The sequence below is a fragment of the Athene noctua genome, chromosome 16 (assembly GCF_965140245.1).
Source record: "Athene noctua chromosome 16, bAthNoc1.hap1.1, whole genome shotgun sequence".
In the NCBI taxonomy this organism is placed as follows: Eukaryota; Metazoa; Chordata; class Aves; order Strigiformes; family Strigidae; genus Athene; species Athene noctua.
Window position 1 is genome coordinate 8,309,282 of NC_134052.1, and position 18,651 is coordinate 8,327,932.

At 40.8% G+C, this 18,651-nt stretch overlaps 1 long non-coding RNA gene across 2 annotated transcripts in view; it reads right to left on the reverse strand.

Moving 5' to 3' along the window:
- Positions 1–237: 237 nt before the first annotated feature.
- Positions 238–18,651, reverse strand: part of LOC141966795 (uncharacterized) — a 146,124-nt gene continuing 127,710 nt past the window's right edge. The window contains exons 4-5 of one of the 2 annotated variants that reach the window (XR_012634618.1): positions 2,864–3,038; positions 238–348 (exon numbers count right to left, since the gene is read on the reverse strand). This is a non-coding gene — a long non-coding RNA (uncharacterized LOC141966795). Of the gene's footprint in view, positions 349–1,626; positions 2,471–2,863; positions 3,039–18,651 lie in introns of those variants that run through there. The other variant, XR_012634617.1, reaches the window with a different exon arrangement.

Sequence of the window (18,651 nt, forward strand, 5' to 3'; positions counted from 1 at the left end):
CAACATGGAAAGGGACTGAATGGAGTTCATAAAAGCACCTTTAAGAGGCTGATGGAAATATTTAAAGAAAAAAGAAATTACCAGTGTTTTGTGTTAAGTATTTTGCAGAGCAGAAAATTAATTAGCACTGGAGAGAACACACTCTTCTGGAATGCCCATGTGTGGCCCATTATATCCCGTTCTGCCCTCTGAGTCATCCCTTCACAGCCACTGATTCCGTGCGAACAGGAGCAGTCACGGTGGGATCAGGTTTAGTGACTTACTCCTGTGAGTAAGCAGCCATAGAGGGAAATTTCCCCTTGAGCACTGGTCATAGTACCATTGGCAAAAGCTGGTGAAATAACTTTTCTAGGAAAAAAAAAAAAAATCACATCTTTGCATGTTATTATTTTTACTTTTTTACTTTTCACTTTAGGAATTTTATTATTTTAGATGAAATGCTAAAAATGTGTCTGCAGTAAGCTATATAAATCAGAAGCCTGTACGTATCCCAGACTGATGATCTGAGACATCTCTGGCACTTAACTCTTGGGACCTTCCTGCACGGGAGAAATTGCCCCTGTGAAGAGAATGCACATTTCCAAGATCTAAGTGAAACAAAAATAAGAAAATAGTTCCTGGTGTGCTTAAACCCTGAAACTGCACAAGCAAGTTAACTAAGGCCAAATCCAGCTCTCTCCAAGTCTAGGTGAAAGGTCATCCATTCTAGGTGAATGGTCATCCAGCAAATTATTGAGTTACCAGCATTGCAGCAACAAAATAAACTCTCACCAACTGATTGACTAAGGCAGTGGGATATCACCCCTAGCTATTGGCAACTACTCTCTCTTCATTAACCTTCATTAAGGTGGTCATCTCCAAACCAAACAAATGCACAGTTCAGTTACTAGTATAAAAGACATCAATTAGATTTATATAAGAGTATTGCTAAATGTTAAATAATAAAGGCTGCGACCAAACAACAGCAGGAAGATTCATCGCCCTACAATCTTTGCTTCTCAGACAAAGCCTGGCAGTTTTTGGGAAATTACACCTTGACTGGTGACAACATGTGCTCTCTGCATTTGATGTGGGGGAGAGGGGGGACTGCTGGCATATTCTGTCTGTCTAAATCTGACAGCAAGGCTAAGGCTGGTACTTAACTGCATGAATCACCAACTACTGAAATTTAAAAGCTTGCATATGCAAATCACTAATTAAAGATATTAGCATAGTCAGTTACCCAAACTGTAATCTTAATCGTATCTCCAAGATAGGCATGCAATCACACACCCATTTTGCAGATTTGCATTTGTGAGCATGGTTTCCTGAGACTTAGGTCCAGAAACTAGTCTAATAATGAATTTTTCCTCATGTAGTTCCAGGAAGGGAAGAGTGAAAGTACGGTGAGTGGCTTCCTCTCCTGAAAAGTCATGAGGAATTGTACAAAATCAGGAACTGATGTGGACAGCTGAATGACAACTGACAGGGCTAGTTGGTGAGTTATGCGTGCTCTCCTTTAATCTAATGCCCATCTTTGTGACTCCTTTGACCCAAACAGCATGGATTTCCCTCTATGAGCAAATATTCAGACACAGGAAAAGACTATGTGCCAGATTTTTACTTTATTTACATTGAATTACCTGAGATTAGAATCTGAAACTAGAAACTTTCTTTATACAGTTACAAATAGCTATATTATGCAGTTTTAAGGGGTTAAGAAAAGGAGGAAATCATAACCACAGAAGTCATAAAGGCAACTTATCCCAAGCCAAATAGTTTTGTTTCTAACGCAGGGCTTTAATTATAACATGTCATATAATGATGACATAGTGCTATAATAGGCAAATATAATGCATTAATCTGATATTATATTTTGGCTTTAACAATAGGTGCAGCGAACCAGCCTTAGTGGATAACTCATTCAGAACCTATCTGCACACTCCACCTAGATACTTATCTGCCTCTTTAATTAAGTGGAGGGAAACTTCTTGAGGCCATACCCATAAAGCCAGTCTCTGATGATAGCAGAGTTACTGGAAGCCTTTGGTAATCGTTTACACCCACGTATTGTGGTTAGCTTCCAACTTTGGCTCTTTCCTTCTCACTTTGGAACCACCTATTTATCCCCTAGTGTAAATCCCCTACTGTTTTTGTACCAGAAGGGGCACAAAAGACCTCTGGGGGTTTGTTTGAGCAATGCGTCAGCATACTGTCATTGGCCTCCTCAGGCCTGAACCAGGAGTCCTAACTGCAGCCGTGAAAAAAAGAGCTTGGGCAAATTTTTCGCTTACCAGTATACTTCTTGGAAAAGTCACAACAGACTGCATCAGTGAACACAATACAGCCAGTGCCACCTTTCCAGAATGCAAGTTCCCCAGGTTGTCTTCAGCAGACACTCATGGCAATCAGAGATGCTCCAGCAACCGACTTTGGTGGAAGTAGGATCGGGCCTTGTGGGATAAAATCATCTTTCCTGATTCCATGGATCCTATGTAAGTCGGTGTACATTGAAATACAGCCTTTTTGGCTTCTTCAAACATAGAATTTGTAGGATTTGCATGCTGAATTTTTAACTAATACATTAGTTTGGAGAAGGTGGTTCCCTGAGTTGCAGTGCTTGCTCTCTAGTAGGAACTTTTGAGTGAAATATCCTGCTCTCAGGCAGTAATATACAGAAACCATACAGACCAGCCTCTGAAGAAGGCACAGGGACAGCAATCTTGAGGCCATGCGAGATAACTTTCTGAGGTGACAATAGCATTCAACAAGTACTATAGTCCCTGGGCAGAGTAAAGGCAGCTGACATGAGGTTCCTAAACTTTAGTACTAGCTAAGCAAGCCACACAGGATGAGCACAACCAAAACGGCTCCAACAGCTTACCGCCTCCTTTTCCTTTTTCTCTCCTTCTGCGGCTCACTTCAGTACTGTCCTGCGATCTTTTCCAGTATGAAAGGCTCTGCTAATGACCTTTGAACAGATCATGCTGAGAATGTCACGGCAGAGCTTCTTAATCTCATGGTGGCGCCTAGATAATATGGTGATGGGTACTGAAATGCTGAAAAACAGACAGACAGATAACTAGATAAGATTAGATATATAAGTAATTTAGTCAGTCATCATACAGAGCAGCTGACATAAGTTCATTTGTAAAGCCAACTGCTAAAATTGCTTTAGAAGTCCTTACATTTTAATTCTGTTGAAAGACAGACCTTTGATCTGAATTGTTTTGGTGGCATGTACATTATTTGAATGGAACCTCACCTGACCAGGTAATACCAGACCGGTCATTCCTGGCATACTATTGTCATAGGAGAACAGTGTACATGCAAATCCATACCTACCGATAGCTCAAGGGCAGACAGATAACTGAGCATCATGGAACAGATATAGACTGAAAGCATGAGCACCACTTTATGCTGATACGCAGAATGAATCATGGCTAATAAAAGGCTCAAACAACCATATATATGATTAAATGTAACCCCAAAACACTTCTAAATTAAGCATGATCAGAAAATAAAAGGAGAAAAATTAATAGATAAGTGTTATTGCTTCTCTTTTTCATTAATATTTATTAATTTACACTGGGGGGAGATGGAGGAGGAAGAGAAATAACACAGACCTGTCAGATTTGCTATTGTTTATAGACAGTTTTATATTCCAGCTCTCAGGTACTAGTGAAACACTGGGATGTTTGTACTGTATTCATTGCAGGGAAAACTGTTTACATTCACGTTATGTTTTTTTAATATGGCATTAAGAAAAATTTCAAAGACACTTCCTAGGGCAGTTTATTTTTGAAGTGGGTTATTAGTTTTCAGTGAGGCTATGGTAGTATTCCTGACTATGTAAGGGGTAAGAGAGTTAATATAAAAGTGTAGAGTTTGTTAGTCCATGTGTTTCTGAGTGGCATTCACCCTAGCATAGACACTTGGCACCACTGAGACCCACTAGAGCAAAAACTGCTAAGTGCACAGATGAACCACAGGTAAATGGTTGCATGTCTTAATTACTGATGGCTGAAGCTCTCAGAAGATTCTGTGGTTGAATTAGAATAAGCATTCAAAAAGTTCAAATGTTAATCCAAGCCTCTTTAGTTTATAATGATGGAAGTCACTCTCTAGAGCTGGCTTACTCATTCCCTTTTTAATATATCCTGACTGAAGTTGGGTTTGAACCACTGCACAAACAGCAGCTGTCACGAAAAGTAGCTCCCTCCTTCATACCCACTCAAAATCAGTAATTACAGGTGTGCAGAAAAATCAACCAACTGAAAGCAGTCTCCAGACAGTGCTTGCCACAGTCTTCTGTCCTTCTGTGACACTTTACTTTTGCATATAATTGGCTCGAAGGCTTGAAGGCTTGGATTAATCTTACTGAACTGTTAGAATGCCCATTTCCTTAACATCTGGGAAACTCAGCCTCTTTTTGAAGGTACCTGCCTCTTGCCAGTGAAGGAGATAGACTCCTAATTTGAGCATCTCATTTATTTGCCTGTACTTTGGAAGGATCAAGGTCCAGCTGTCTTGTGAAATCCCTGATGTTACGGTATCTCCCTGACTGGTAACCCGTTGCCCATAGCTAGTCTCTTATGGGATATTTCAAGTCAGCTCTCCCGCACGTTGGTGTATTATAATGGACTATAACACAGGAGACTTGATTCTCTAAACAGAAATGTTCATACACAATATACCTAGATCCTGCTTCCCCACTGTCTTATGACTGTGCAGTCAAATCCATGGACTCACAGCAAGTCCACAGGGTGTGTAAAAAGCTGTCTAGCACATCTGGAAGTACCAGGCTCTCGGTCTGCATAACTTAAAAGCAATGGAGGATGAAGCCAGTAGTTACAATTGTACTTTTGTGTCTGCATGAGCAAATATCAGGCCTGTTATGCATGTATTTGACATCTGCAAAGAGTTGTCCAGCTTGTGCAGAAATGGAGTTGGTGTGCACTTATTTCCCCAGCATATCGCACGCCAAATATGGGCAAATCAAACACAAAAGTATGCCATCAGCTGAGACAACCATTTAAAAATAGGTATCTAAAAGTATTACGTAGTAAAGTACTAAAGAATACAGTCTTAATTTTCAAAATTGCCAAGCAACAAGCAGCTCTCGGGTTTTTTTGAAAATCAGAGCACTCACACGCTTCTGTTTAGATTTTGGTACATGATTTTATATACCTATTTTTTGAGGAACATTGGCCAAACTGCTAGCTGTTGGCTGGAGTCTTTATCAGGAAATCTATAATTGAACATTCCAGGCCAAGATGCACAGAAAATAAAACTGGGCAGAAACTTGCATACTATGATGGTAGTTATACTGGAAGAAGTAAAAAGGATTAAAAAACCCTAGTTCCATTAAAAATCCCAGTTCAGGAAAAGGGGCAGAAATGTACTTTTGTAAACTTGAAATGGGTACTTCTGTGTTTGCAGTGATAACAGCAGTCCTTACAGCATTGTGCACTTTCAAAGCTTTGAATGAATAACTGTAGCTAATGAATAATAGTACCTTCAAATAAAATCTTAATTGGAAAACAAAGGAATAATAAAGAAAAGATACTACTCCTTTTTTTATTTATTCAAAGCTTAGAAAAGTTTAGGTTGAAGTTTTTGGTGAAGGTTTGGTTGCTGCCTTTTCCCCTTTTATCTGAACCAGCTCACTCAGACCTAATCTTCATCATCTAAACCACATGATTAACACACAAAATGACTTTGGAGCAAGCCAGGTCCAAGCAGGAAGCTGCAAGTACTATCATGTCTTCATGATATTAGCCAGCAAAATAACTGTGGTTTCTTCAGTTTTTTTGGTTTTGGGTTTGTTTTGGTTTGGTTTTTTTTAATTCTCTACATTTATGTTTTCCTTGAAAGGGGCTTGTGTTTTGTTTCTTCTTTGTGTTGGAAACTTTCAGATTTATAATCTCACTCCCAGAGGGAATGCTTATTCTCCTAGGCAATCCCCACAAGACCGGGGCAGGCCTGGACCCTTATGCAAAATGTCTAAGGACGACTCTCACTATGCTCAGGTTTGTCAGTCAAAACCAAACCAGCCAGCCAGATAGCATCTCTCCCACCTGGTCAAGTTTAAAAGAAAGTAGCTACGACTTTATCATGTGAGGGGACTGGTCCTGCTGGTGTGTATTAGGCTTGTTCAGAATACGCCATCAGAATTGGCTGTCCTGAGAAAATAAGACGCTCCTTCTTTCAGGATCCCAGTGGGTTTTAGGTGGGAACTCTGTACTAAGCTGCTCAGATCACAGCAGTTCTGGGCATGTCTAGACATAAAGTTGCTGGTACTGGAAGAAATGTTATCCTGAGCAGGGAGGAACCTACTGAGTTGTAGGTGCTTAAGTCCTCTTTTGCATCTGGCCCTAACTTGCAAGAGAGGAAAAGCCAAATGCTCAAAGGCAGCTTCCATTTTATGGCTCTAAATTATGCAGAAAAATTACGGACTCGATAATTTTCCACCTGCATTTGTATTGGAGGTGAGGGAGAGCCTCGACCAGGTAGGGAGAGGCTCTGATTCTCTGCTCTTTCTCTGCTCTGTGGATTCAGAAGGGACGAGAGGCCTCACACCAGCAGAAATCATAGTCCCCATGTGTGTCATACACTCCTATGCAAAGCTCCGTGGTTGGTACACTGGGTGCTTGTTGGGCAATGGCATGGAGAAGGCTGGTTTCCTTGGAACATTTTCTGTTTATTGTACTGTTCCTTCCTGGCATTTCACAAACCATCACAAAGAAGATGACAAAAAGGGGAAAAAAACCTTCTTAAAATGAATTGTGTGTCTCTTCACTCACTATCCCAACAGCCTTGGCAAGCTCATAGGAGCCAGGCAGAGCTGGTCTCTGCTGGATGTTACTCTTTGTACAATTTTATGATAATTTTGGGGAGTTTGCATGATCAAATGGTGAAAGCACAACGAGGGAAGTCAGAACTCTCAGCCTTCGTTCCTAGTTCTACCACCAAGATCCTGTTTGCATTGGAGTGACATATATAACTCCTTTGGTTGTCCCATTGGAATGAATCTTGTTTTATGTATTCACTGCTTCTGTTATTTCTAGGGCTATCTGAGGTTTAGATCAAAACAAGAGCAAAATATCCCAATATATCTGCAAAACAAATTATAAACCTAAGAACTATGACCTTTCTGCTCTGATTCAAAGCTGGTTAAAGACAATGCAAAGACATCTCTTGACTCCAGTACACTTTAGATTACAGTGCAGGCTCTTCATCAGATGGAAAAGAGAAGGAAGGCCACTAGAACTCAATGAAGTGGTGGGAGAACTATGATATATATTAATGGGAAGTAGAAACACCCTCAAGGGATGCTGGAAGCAAGACCTCTGCCAATGCTTGGCTAGAATACACAAGTTTAGGGACCCAGCTTTTGCAGTTTCTTGGCTCATCCCAGGAAGAATAGCGCTTCCTGTGTTAACCTCTTAATGTGAGTTCTATATTTGCAATTTGCAGTACTTTTCGTACCTGAAAGAACAACTCAGTTCTGCTTTCATGGCAAAATTCCCAATGATTTCATTGTGAGCACAGCACAGCTCATATCCTCTTATTCTTTGCTGTTGGGTCTTTTTCAGTCTTTCCACGCTGTGAGGCTTGACTGGTCCTCTCCCCACTCATGCTCATTCTTGGTCTCTGTTTCTCTGACACAGGTAAGAGAATTAATTTCTATCTAAAGATCAGATTTGTTTCTGTAGCAACCAAAACAGAAAAAGAGGAAATTGAATCAAACACTGTCTTTTGAATCCATTTGAAACATCTGGTTACAGCAACAATGTGTCTTCTCCTTGCTTTTCATCATAAGCTTTACAGTCCAGCTGTTCTCAGATGGAGGAGAACAGGTCAGCTGGACAGTCCTAGCTGCCATACTTGCAGAAGTAGTCTGTAACTGTAGCATGTGATCACCACAAAGCACAAATAAAAAAAGGAAGAAAAGAATGAACCAAAAATGTATTACTGTTTTTGAAAATGAAATCTCATGATTTCACTGCGTAGCCCTGCTATTTCACTATTGTGGTTTTCAAAACAGTACTCACTTTCTGGTCCTTCTTTAAGTACCTACTTCCCTGGAGTGGTACTTACAACTGCCCTCTGTCTTTCAAAATCCTCTTTTAAATTAACAAAGTGGTTCCAAATAAGTGTTGAGCTACACATAAAACCCAGAAAGTTTATAGACTAAGAGATTTTTCATAAGTTATTTCAAAGTATTTATCAAAATAAAACCTGCAAAGATGCATAACCATGATCCACTAATAACCATGTCATCTCCAGTCCCTCTTCTATCATGGTGCAAAATCAGGGAGTCTGAAGAATATGGACACTGATTATATAAGGAGATATTTTGGGTTGTGATCAGAGATGGCTCTTTCTTCTAATAATACACTAAATTTGATTCACTAGCAGCAGTAACAAAACCAGTGTTTTGGTTCGTAAGGAAACGCTTTGATTCAAATATTTAATTTTGCTTTAAGAGTTTCTAAAAATATAATTAAGCACTAAACTAGAATGGAAATTCTGAATTCCAAAGCTAAAATGTTTCACTTAGAAAATGCTAAAACTGTATAATTTTATTTGTTTAGAATTTCAGGGTGATATAACTAAAGCAGTCAGCTGAAACTGGTTCTGGTTTACAAAGCACTTCAGTTTTCCTAGATTTGAACATTTTGGCTCAGATTATCCAGCAATAAATAGTGGGAGGATTTAACTGTGAAGAAATAAGGTGCTGTCAGAATCAAGATTTCAGTATTACCCAATACAGGTCTATAATGTCAATTTACAGCACAATTTTATCAATGATATTTACAGACCTCTCAGCTGAAAGGCGGAGTGGTACAGTAAGGAGTAAGTCATGGTTCACTTTTAGTATATTAGTGTTCAGTAATATTATATATTTAGTATATTTATTAGCTACGGAAAAGTTACATCTCAACAAATCCATAAACTCCACTTGACAGGAAAATACCATGCACATTTGTGATGCCACAGAAATAAAGTATCATAGTTAAAAGAATGGTTCTTCTCCCTCAAGATTTTCTTTAAGCCGGTCCTCAAAATGAATCCTAGGCAGGTGATATATTGTTTATCCACACGACATTTAAGCAGCATATTTAATACAGTTGCAGTTCATACTTTAAATTCAAGCATAACATCAATCCAACAATTTTTGGCAAATAAAAGGCAGCAATGGAGTGTCAAGAATGCAAGGAGACTCTGATCTAATTTAAATGGTGTTGCTCTCAAAAGCTGGCAGCAAGGATGCGTCTTTTTAAAATGTTTCTATTAGAAGCTGATGTTTATGATCGCTCTCAGCTTGGCAAGAAAACCACTCTTCTAAACATTTACATTTCACATTCTTTAGGACAGTTGAAAAATGTTGGCCGGCAGTTCTCCACACTGCAGAGAGGTTGTGAGGAATGTTATAGTAGAACGTTAATAGCCATGTACTTTTCTTGTTCTTTGATTTATTGTGTGGTAGTTTTTATACTAGTTGTGTTCTTAATGTTGTCTGTCCTGATTTCAGTTTCACTCAAACAACATGAGCCTAGGTTTATTTTTCTAGCTAATAAAAATAAAGTCAATTCATTTATTAATAAAACTTTGTACTAACGTTATAGACACCATTTTGAGATGTTCCCATTTGAATATATTCACTATACACTGTTGCAAAACTCCCCAGCAGAGTCGGAAAATGAGTATTTTTCAAGAGATGCCATCTATGAAGGTGGGACTGTCGCTGTTCTGTTTGTCCAAACAACGCGGCCATGTTCCTGTTTGCCCACGATTCTGATCGCAATGTACAGACATCAGCAACAGAAATAATAATGTAATGTAAAATCCCTGGTCAGTCCCTCTGGCTCCAAGGTAACTACTCCCATGAGTAACTGCCATGCTTGAGTAAGACATTTGTGTTCTGGCTGCTGTGTGTCACACATCATGGGGCCCAGTGCACAGCTCTGGTGAGATCTCACAAATAGTGCCATTAAAGCCAGCTGGACTGACTGCTTGTACCTGCCTACTCACTCCCTGGCACACAGATTTCCCAATCTGACCCAACCTAACAGCATCAGGAAAAAAAAAAAAAAAGCATTGGCTTTATTCTTGACCAGAAGCACTGTTTTCAATGTAATGTTTTGAAAGTACAATGAAATTGTAGATTAGAGGTGCATAAATGTATTCAATGTGTCCCCCCTTCCACAAATCACTTAAGGATATGTAGAAATCTTACTGACATAGATAAATGAATCACTGAATTAGGACTGATGCATGGGATACAATAAAGTCCTAAACTCTGCCAGCTCTCAGGAAGGTCACTGAAAATTGATGGTACCTAGGGACTACAGGATTAAATAAATACGAGAATGTATCCACAGAAATTATTTTTTGTATGCAAATCAGATGACTGCAGTGTTGCAACCAGTGGGAGTCCCCAGACTGGACTGCTCCTGTGGGTAGCTCACTCATGGTCTGAGGATCTGCAGAATCAGGCTTGGTGGTATGTGCTGGATGCCCGTGCACTATCATTTTAATTCAGTTTGCTAAGGTGTGTACAACCTCTGTTAAGGTACACATAAGCCACTATCACAGTGGCATCAAGTCAGCTGCTTCAGGCCTGGGCCATTTTGCTGTCAGTTGAAGATGTGAGGCTGATGGAAGTAGCTTGTGCTATGGCCCTTTGATAAAGGATGAAGTTTGCTGTATGTCTTGCTGGTAGTAGTAGCAGAGAACTCAAGGCAAGGGAGTTTTACAAACTGTGAATACCAATTGTAGTGATTGCTGTTCATAATTGGGCAACAATACAAGAAAACTGCACACATATAATGCCCTTCATCGGAAGAATTCAGGTAACTTAGAAAGTTTACTAAAGTCTCATCAAAATATGACGTTGTGGCAGTGTTATACAGAGACCCCCTGAAGCAGCCGTAAACTACCTTGTCCGGGCCGTGGCAAGAAGCCTGGCCCTTACGGCTGCTGGCACCGTCAGGTCGGGAGGGCACCGCGTTCTGGCAGCTCCCGGTGCTCAGAGTTAGCCGAGGGTTTATGTTGTTCAGGGAGGTGCTTTTATTTGGTAGGATAAAAGCTGGGTCTTGCTGGCTTACATCAAACTTGTTTGGGAATATTTGCAAACTCATGGAAACAAAAGACAATGTCTCTTGACAAAACTTTTTAGTGTAATTCTGTGCAGGAACACTCTCATTCCAGAATAAAAATGACCACACAAAGACTGACTCAAAATTAACTCCCTGCCAGCCTTTAGAAACTGAAAGTCCCATTTTAAAGTTGAAGGCACTTACAAAACCCCCATGTTTTTATTTAGCTTCTTGTTTCCAGTGTGTACATCCCCCCAGAACAAGCACCCAAAATCCAAATAAAATCAGGGGAATCTCGAGGCACCCAGTGACGGCTGCCTCAGTTCAAGACAAGCACCCAAAATCAAATAAGGTCAATTGAACCCTGAGGTGCTCAATGACTCATTTCAAAGCAGATGTTAAAAATTAAATATCTTTGAGGGGTTTTGAAAATTTCAGCCTAAGTGACTGGGACAGAGGATGAAGCTGAGGAATTCCTGTTCTCACAGACAACTCAGAGCAACTCATTATCAATCAATAATGTATATTCATGTAGATTAGCATATACAGGTCTCTATAGGAAATCAGTAACACATCACAAATCCTAACTTAATGGAATCTGTGCATAACCAGTGTCTTGAATAACACTAATAACTCTATATAAAGAAATAAAGGGAGCAGTTCAGAGTGGGTGGGAAGCAGTAGCCAGCAGGCTGGCTAGGAGGAAGGGAGAAATAATAAGGCACCTAGTTCCCAGGAAGGGCAAGCAGGTGTATTTACAGAGGTCACACACCTTCTGGCCAATTAGGTCTAAACCCAAAGGAACCACTGGCAAAATATCCATCGCTGCTGGCTTCGGTAAAAGCCAATTAGAGATGCATTTATATTCTAAAACCTAATTTCTAGGAAATAAAAGTGCAGAGAACTTCAAAGAGTTTCCCAAAGAAAGATGGAGCATGGTGCATGTTCAGGACTGGGACTAATGGACACCAGTGTCTGAGTGTGTGGACATTCTTTGAGATTCCAGGGAGGATAGCTTAAAACATAAGCCTCTAGTTGTGAAATTTAATCCAGAATTGAAATAATTTTTACGTGTTTACTTTACATTTTACTTGTTTACCTCCTCCTGGTCTAGTATCTAAATGTTCAGTTTTAATTGTTTCTAAATAAACACTTGCTCTACTACAAGGTTTGTCTGACATTGAGGGTAAGGTAAATGAAAACAAAGCCAAGGTGTCACAATTCCGTGGAGATCATAGACTAAGTCTAAGAAGCACGTGTAGGTAACCCTGAGAACCTGTACCTCTGCACAGCTGCGTGAGGTTCTGCAAGTGGGAGTATTTTTTGCCAGTGCAGGAGCTGGGAATGCCAAGTGCCAAGTTTGCAAAGGCAGTCCCTTTAGTAGGCACAAACAGAGCCCTTTCCGAGGCTCAGAGAGACTCCCCATAGCTTCTCGAAGCCATGGTGCTGTAAAATGAGTGGACCGAAGTCATACCACGGGTTAGTGACAAAGCTGAAAAGAATCCAGATTGCCAGCTCCCTGTCCTAAATACCAAATGTAGTCCTGCCTTCTCCTCTAGGATAAAAGCATAAGGAAAATTTTTCTAAAAGCTTTCAAGAAGCAGTGCAGATTTTACTGTTAAAAGGAGGAAACATTATCAAAGGATCAGCGAATTCCACAAAGTAACACAACAGTTACTATTGCAAAACTCTGGGGGATCTCTTCTGTGGTATAGAGTTATTCAGCAGCTCAGATTCATAGCAGTGTTTCTTCGTCCTCCACAGTCATAAATTCTTTTCTGTTTTGGATAAGTTCAGTAAGATCAACTCTTTTGGCTTCAGCAAGAGCCAGACCTTGCCTAAAATGTAACATTTTAATTGTCATTTCCATAGAACATTTATGCCATGTTTATCAGGTTCATTTCTTTTTTCATTAGAAGTTAATCACAATGCCATTAGCACTGCTTTAATGTCATGAGAATCACACTCTGTAGGGTGCATCCTATGAGTGCCTCAGAAATCTCTCCCTGTGGATATTTTGTCTCTGTGAAATAGTCTTGTTCCAACTATTCATCTTTGCCAGGAAGAACAATGTTACCAATTATTCCCTACAGTGGAAAATAAATCAGAACAATCATTTGTTTTCTTGCAGTTGGTTGTACATATCCTTCATCAGTAGAAATTTAGCTCTGAATTAGAAAAAATTCCTTTCACCTTCCCAGCCTCTTCAGTTTGTTCAGGATTCATGATATGTCTATGCATCGGATGAGTTATTTTACCTGGGAGGTAGGAACTGTTCCAAGTTCATACCTGCTCAAGCTGTAATTCAGTTTTATGAAGGAGACTGGCATAATGCCTATCTATAGCATTATTACATAGAGCATAGAAGAGCTAACAGTGACCCAGTAAAAGAAATTAAGAATTTGAAGGTGGTTTTGTAGAGAGAAAAGATCTGTCATTACTGAAAAGAAATGAGGTGAAATTACTGAAAGAGCATTTCTGATCATGCAATCAGGAAATGTAGAACAAAACTCCAGGGCACAGAGGGATCTGTGAGTACTACCTTGGGGAAGAGGTACTACAGATACTTTTTCAGATAAGGGCATATCAAAATTCAGTGCCCGAGCTCAGAAACCCAAACATTCATATTAAAAATACAATCAGTTCGTGTTCATGTATTGGGACATGAGTAGCTTTAGGACTTGGCACTTGGCTCTCATATTCTGCTTAAACAAGCAATTCATAAGAATAATTCAGATGTGTCATTACCTTGAAGGTATCAGAAATCAGAGTAGATGCACACTCGGGTTATACCAACAGTTACCCTTCTGTGCAAGCCGTTGTGAAAATCTGCTCCTAAAGATTTTTTGCATTTTTTCACGCTTTGCACAGGAATTGCAGAGGTGTTGTCCGAGGTGCTGAGTCCTCCTCAGGTCATCGCGAAGCTGAAGGAACCTGCAGGTGCTCCATGCCACTGAAAATCACGTCATTGGCTTAATCATCAACAAAGTCTTATTACCAAGATTTGCAGCTGGTATCCAATGAAATCTGAGATAGCAGTTAGAGTCCTAAGCAACGAGTAATACCAGTTTTTCTAGAAAATTAATAAATGCAAATGTTAACTCTTCTAAATTCACTTAATAAACAAGTCACCTGTGGTTTTCATTAGAACAGAGAATATAAATAGAAAAGGAAATGGAAGGCCTGATACTTGGTGTCCAATAAACCCCACAATGTGGCCAAGCTTTTGCAGGGCTCTCTGGGTATGCAATGAGATAATTAGCAAAATGTCATTGTAGTCTTTCAATCACTATAAAATACATTTAAATGCTTTCTAAGTGTGCAGCCCATTAGTGACTAATGAAGCAACTGCAGCTGATAGGCTGGATCCTGCGCTAAGCAAGGCAGAGCAAAGAAGATCAACAGTGCTAAACTGCATGGCAGGTATAGGAGGCTGAGAAGCTCCAAAGAAATGATTCTGCTCTCAGCTGGTGAGAGACTGGCAAGGGATGAACATTGCCAAGTAACTCATTAACACAGAGGCCGTGAGTCTTGATACATGGCTGGTGTCCATCCACACCCAATGATTTTGAGGCTAAGTGAGCAGAGGAACTTGAGATTCATCCCCATTCAGTGTAAGAAACTGTGTGCTGCACTGAGTCTTGGTATTGTTTCCATTCTTGCCTTAACCCCAGTAAAACAGCTTGCTGTCCTGTAATGGGCAGACCAAACTCCAAGCAAAAGTTCTGTGTGACTGCTCAGTGCTGAAAAAAATATGTTTCTTCTGAAGTCCTGGCTCTAGGAGACAAATGTGGATTCCCCTGGATATCTGCCCAGATCTAAACATGAGTATGGAAATGGGTGTTATTGCCTGCACTCTGTGTTTGTGTTCAAACTCTCCCTTGCCTGCGGTTTCCAGATTTTTCCTATTGAAACTAGGGTGAGATTATAAATTTAAAGGACCTATCAAATAATTAGGTATCATCTTCGTAATGAATTATGGATTGAAAACAAGTCTCATAGGCTGAGAAAGTCTGAAAAAATATGCACTTGCCTCCAAAGAAAAAGAAAAAGGGCATAAAAGGAGAATAGAACTACTGTATCCTGGGTATAACGTCTTAGAAAAACTAATTCAAAGGGTAGATTGCATTCTGAATCTGGACCATGAATAAGATCTCCCCAGCTTCTGCAGTGGCCTAGACATGTGTCAACTTTTACATTCCTCACCAGTCTCTCAGGAATCAGCTGTAACGTGCAACCGCAGTTGCCAGCGTGAAGCCATCACGTGCTACCTGCCAAGTCTGGCAGAGTCCACGCGATGACACTGCTTCACACCGCTGTGCGGACTGCAGTAAAAATTACCCAGCTGGCCTCCATAAAAATTCACCGAGTAGCCCTGCTCAAAGCAACATGCTTCTTCCTGGAGTTATGCATTGGAAAGGGCTCTCTGAGTCACCCTCCTCATCTGCATATCCCTTTGCATCTTGGTATTAACAGTCAAGAGCCATTGGAGCCAGCTAGAAAAGCCTCATGTTTGTGCTCTCCCATGCAAATACCTCTTCTCCCTATATATTAGTTACTGTGTGTGGGTTTTCTCTCTCACTCTCTCTTGCCATATGTGTGGGAGTTGATGGCATCAACTTTATGAAATCTCAACACATGCCAAGAACAGCTGGAGAAGTTGAAACAAGTTCTGGGTGAGGTGAGTTTCATGGGCAGGGACTGAAATTAGCAAAGGTACCGTGGCTGCTTGCCATGCCAGGAGTCTCACATGGAGCATGTGCGCTGTGCTTGCTCCAAAAGCAGATTCCCCATGGAAAAAAGGATTTGACTTGATTTGTTTTAGATAACGATGATGGCAGAGGTAGCTGAATGAGAAGAATCTGTTCACCAGGACAGACCATCACTGCACCTCTTCTGTGACTGGTTCATTATGTAAATGTAAAAATTGCATCATGAGTCTGAGGTAATTAATATCTTTAGCCAGCATGTAGCACTCTTCATCTTCAAAACGCTTTACCAAGATTAATAATTAATCACCACAACACTCTGGGAAGGTTATCATCTTAATCAATGGGTAAACTGAGGCACAAAGATTTAAAGTATCACAACCTACCAGTGGTAGTACTCTTGTGTCCCAGCCTGGTGCTCAGTGTGTTACAGTGCGTGGCCAAGCTACCTGATAAGCTTTATGATAAGAAGGAACAAACCAAGAGGGCATTCCAGGATGAATGAAATAAAACTCCCTCCAGACTGCATATAGAGTTAATCGCTGAACTTGTTGATCACTGGCTGCTCCCTACAGGTTTCTGTGTTCTCAAATCCAGGACGTCTGTCCTCCCCTTGTAACATCTACACGTTTCTGTTGATCTTTCTGCATGTTCCCTTCACAAGTCCAACAGTATTCCTGATGTGATAGAAACACTGTGGCCTCAGCCCTAGCTATGACTCAGGTATTTACATCTTCTTTTCCAGATAATTTTAGTATATAAAGAACCAATGATATGTCTGATGGATTTTAGTGATATAAACTGTTTAATAAGTAGCATTTGCTTTTGAAGCACTTTACACATCCATCTCAGACAAATTTCCATCTTTTGCCTCAATCTCTTATGCAGGAAGATTTGAGTCTGGTTCAAATTTTGGTGTTAAGTTGTTAATTTTCTATAATCAAGTCTTGTTTAGGCTAGTCAATGCAGCTTTTACCTCATCAGTTTCTGCCATTAGTTCCACCTGGACATCTCTACTGGGTCATACATTATTGCTTAGGTATGTCATTCCCAGACAAATACAGGGAGAATTGTGCAAGAAATGACCTCCCTGCCCAATACAGAAAATGAAACTTCAGCACAGCCTAATAAATACAGAAACATGCACAGTACATCTGAAGGAAAAGTTTGCTTGTCTTGAGGCTTCACAAGAGGGATCTGTCAAATGTGGCAGGCTGTCATTAAAAACAATTAACCTAATCAAAAATCCCTTTTCTCTTATTTCTGCCTAGTCAGGTGAATATAAATACTAGATTTTCCAGGGGCACAGAGAAGAAGAGGAAATCAGCATCTATGTTTTCATTCAAACATGTGTATGAAGGAGCAAGTACAGATTCGCCTTCGTGTACCCGAAGTATGCATGTAATTAGTATGACTGCACAGGGAGTCATGAGACTTGTATTCATGACTGGCCACCTGCATGTCATTTGGGTGGTTTTCTTAATAGTGACAATGCTTGTGCATGCAACCCTAGCATTTAAACATATGGAAACACACATTTTTTTCTGGCAAAGTGGACTTGCGAGAGCTGCTGTTCTCCTAACCCCACGCTTCCCAAGACCTCTGGTACCTGTTAGGACAATGCTTCTCATTGAACATGTAGGTTTTTGTACCTGTTTGGTTTAGAGTAAACTGGTTGCTTGTGATGTCTTAACTCCTAGCATCACCACCACGAGTACAAGTACAATTCTATCCTCAGCACTCCCAAACCTCTTTTGTGTTTTCCAGAGTGGAGGAGGCAAAGAAAAACCCTAGTTCCTTTGAGGTGGGAGCTCATCCCAAGCGGGAGGAGAGGGAAGCTGACCTCCAGTGCATTTACTGATCGTATTTATTTTTAAAGGCACTTAGCCATAAGTCTCAGCCTATGGCTCTGCTTCCTGCAGGCACACCCTGCTTGTGGCTGTGAAGGTACTCACTAAGCACTAGTAACACCCAGCATTTATATAGGGCTTTTCATCTTCAAAGCACTTCCCGAACATCGTTTAATTAATGAATCCTCACAGCCCTCTGTGAGGTATGCACAGTTATTACCCCCACATTTTACAAGTGAGGAAAACTGAGGCAGCGATTAGCTGAGGCAACACTGTGGGAATTGGGATTAGAGCTCAGGAGAACTCAGGAGTGCCTGGACCCCCGTCCCACGCAATGACTGCCAGGCTGCCTCATTGGGAAATGCACGTGGTGCCTCAGGTCAGCACTGTATCTTGAACATGATCAGTGCTGACCCTTTGGTGCATCAGCGACATCTTTTCCTTCCAGGTCCACATAGGTTTTCTGTGTGGAGATCTGGAAAAATGTTCTTTTTCATCTTCCAGCATCAGTTCCAGATCCTGCTGTCACCCAGACAGGAGATCCAAAGAAAGACACTGGGACTGAGGTTCCAGAAGAAGATGGCTTCTATTACCTGCAGCACTACCTAACACATTCAGTTTTAGTGCCTTCACAGCGTTTTTAAAATGACATAGAAGAGGGACTTTCACCCAGAGATTTCAGAGCACTCTGTGGACAAAGGACAGTGTTGCAATCCCAAATCACAGTATGGCTCTGTGCAGACTGTCAGACCCACTCAGGCTCGGCCTTGGCTGAAGATCTGATGATTCACGACCCTCAGCCCACATTCATGAAAGTTCAGTGAGTTTCACTCACATCCTCCCCAGTAACTGCGGGTTCCTCCCTCGAGAAGCCCCAGGGTATCCCAGTTCCCAGCTGACATGTGGAGGACAGGAGCAGACTTCCTGGTCATAATGGTAGCCGGTAGGGTGAGAGAGGGCACCAATGATGGGGGTTAAACCTGGATGGTTCAACCTCGTCAAACT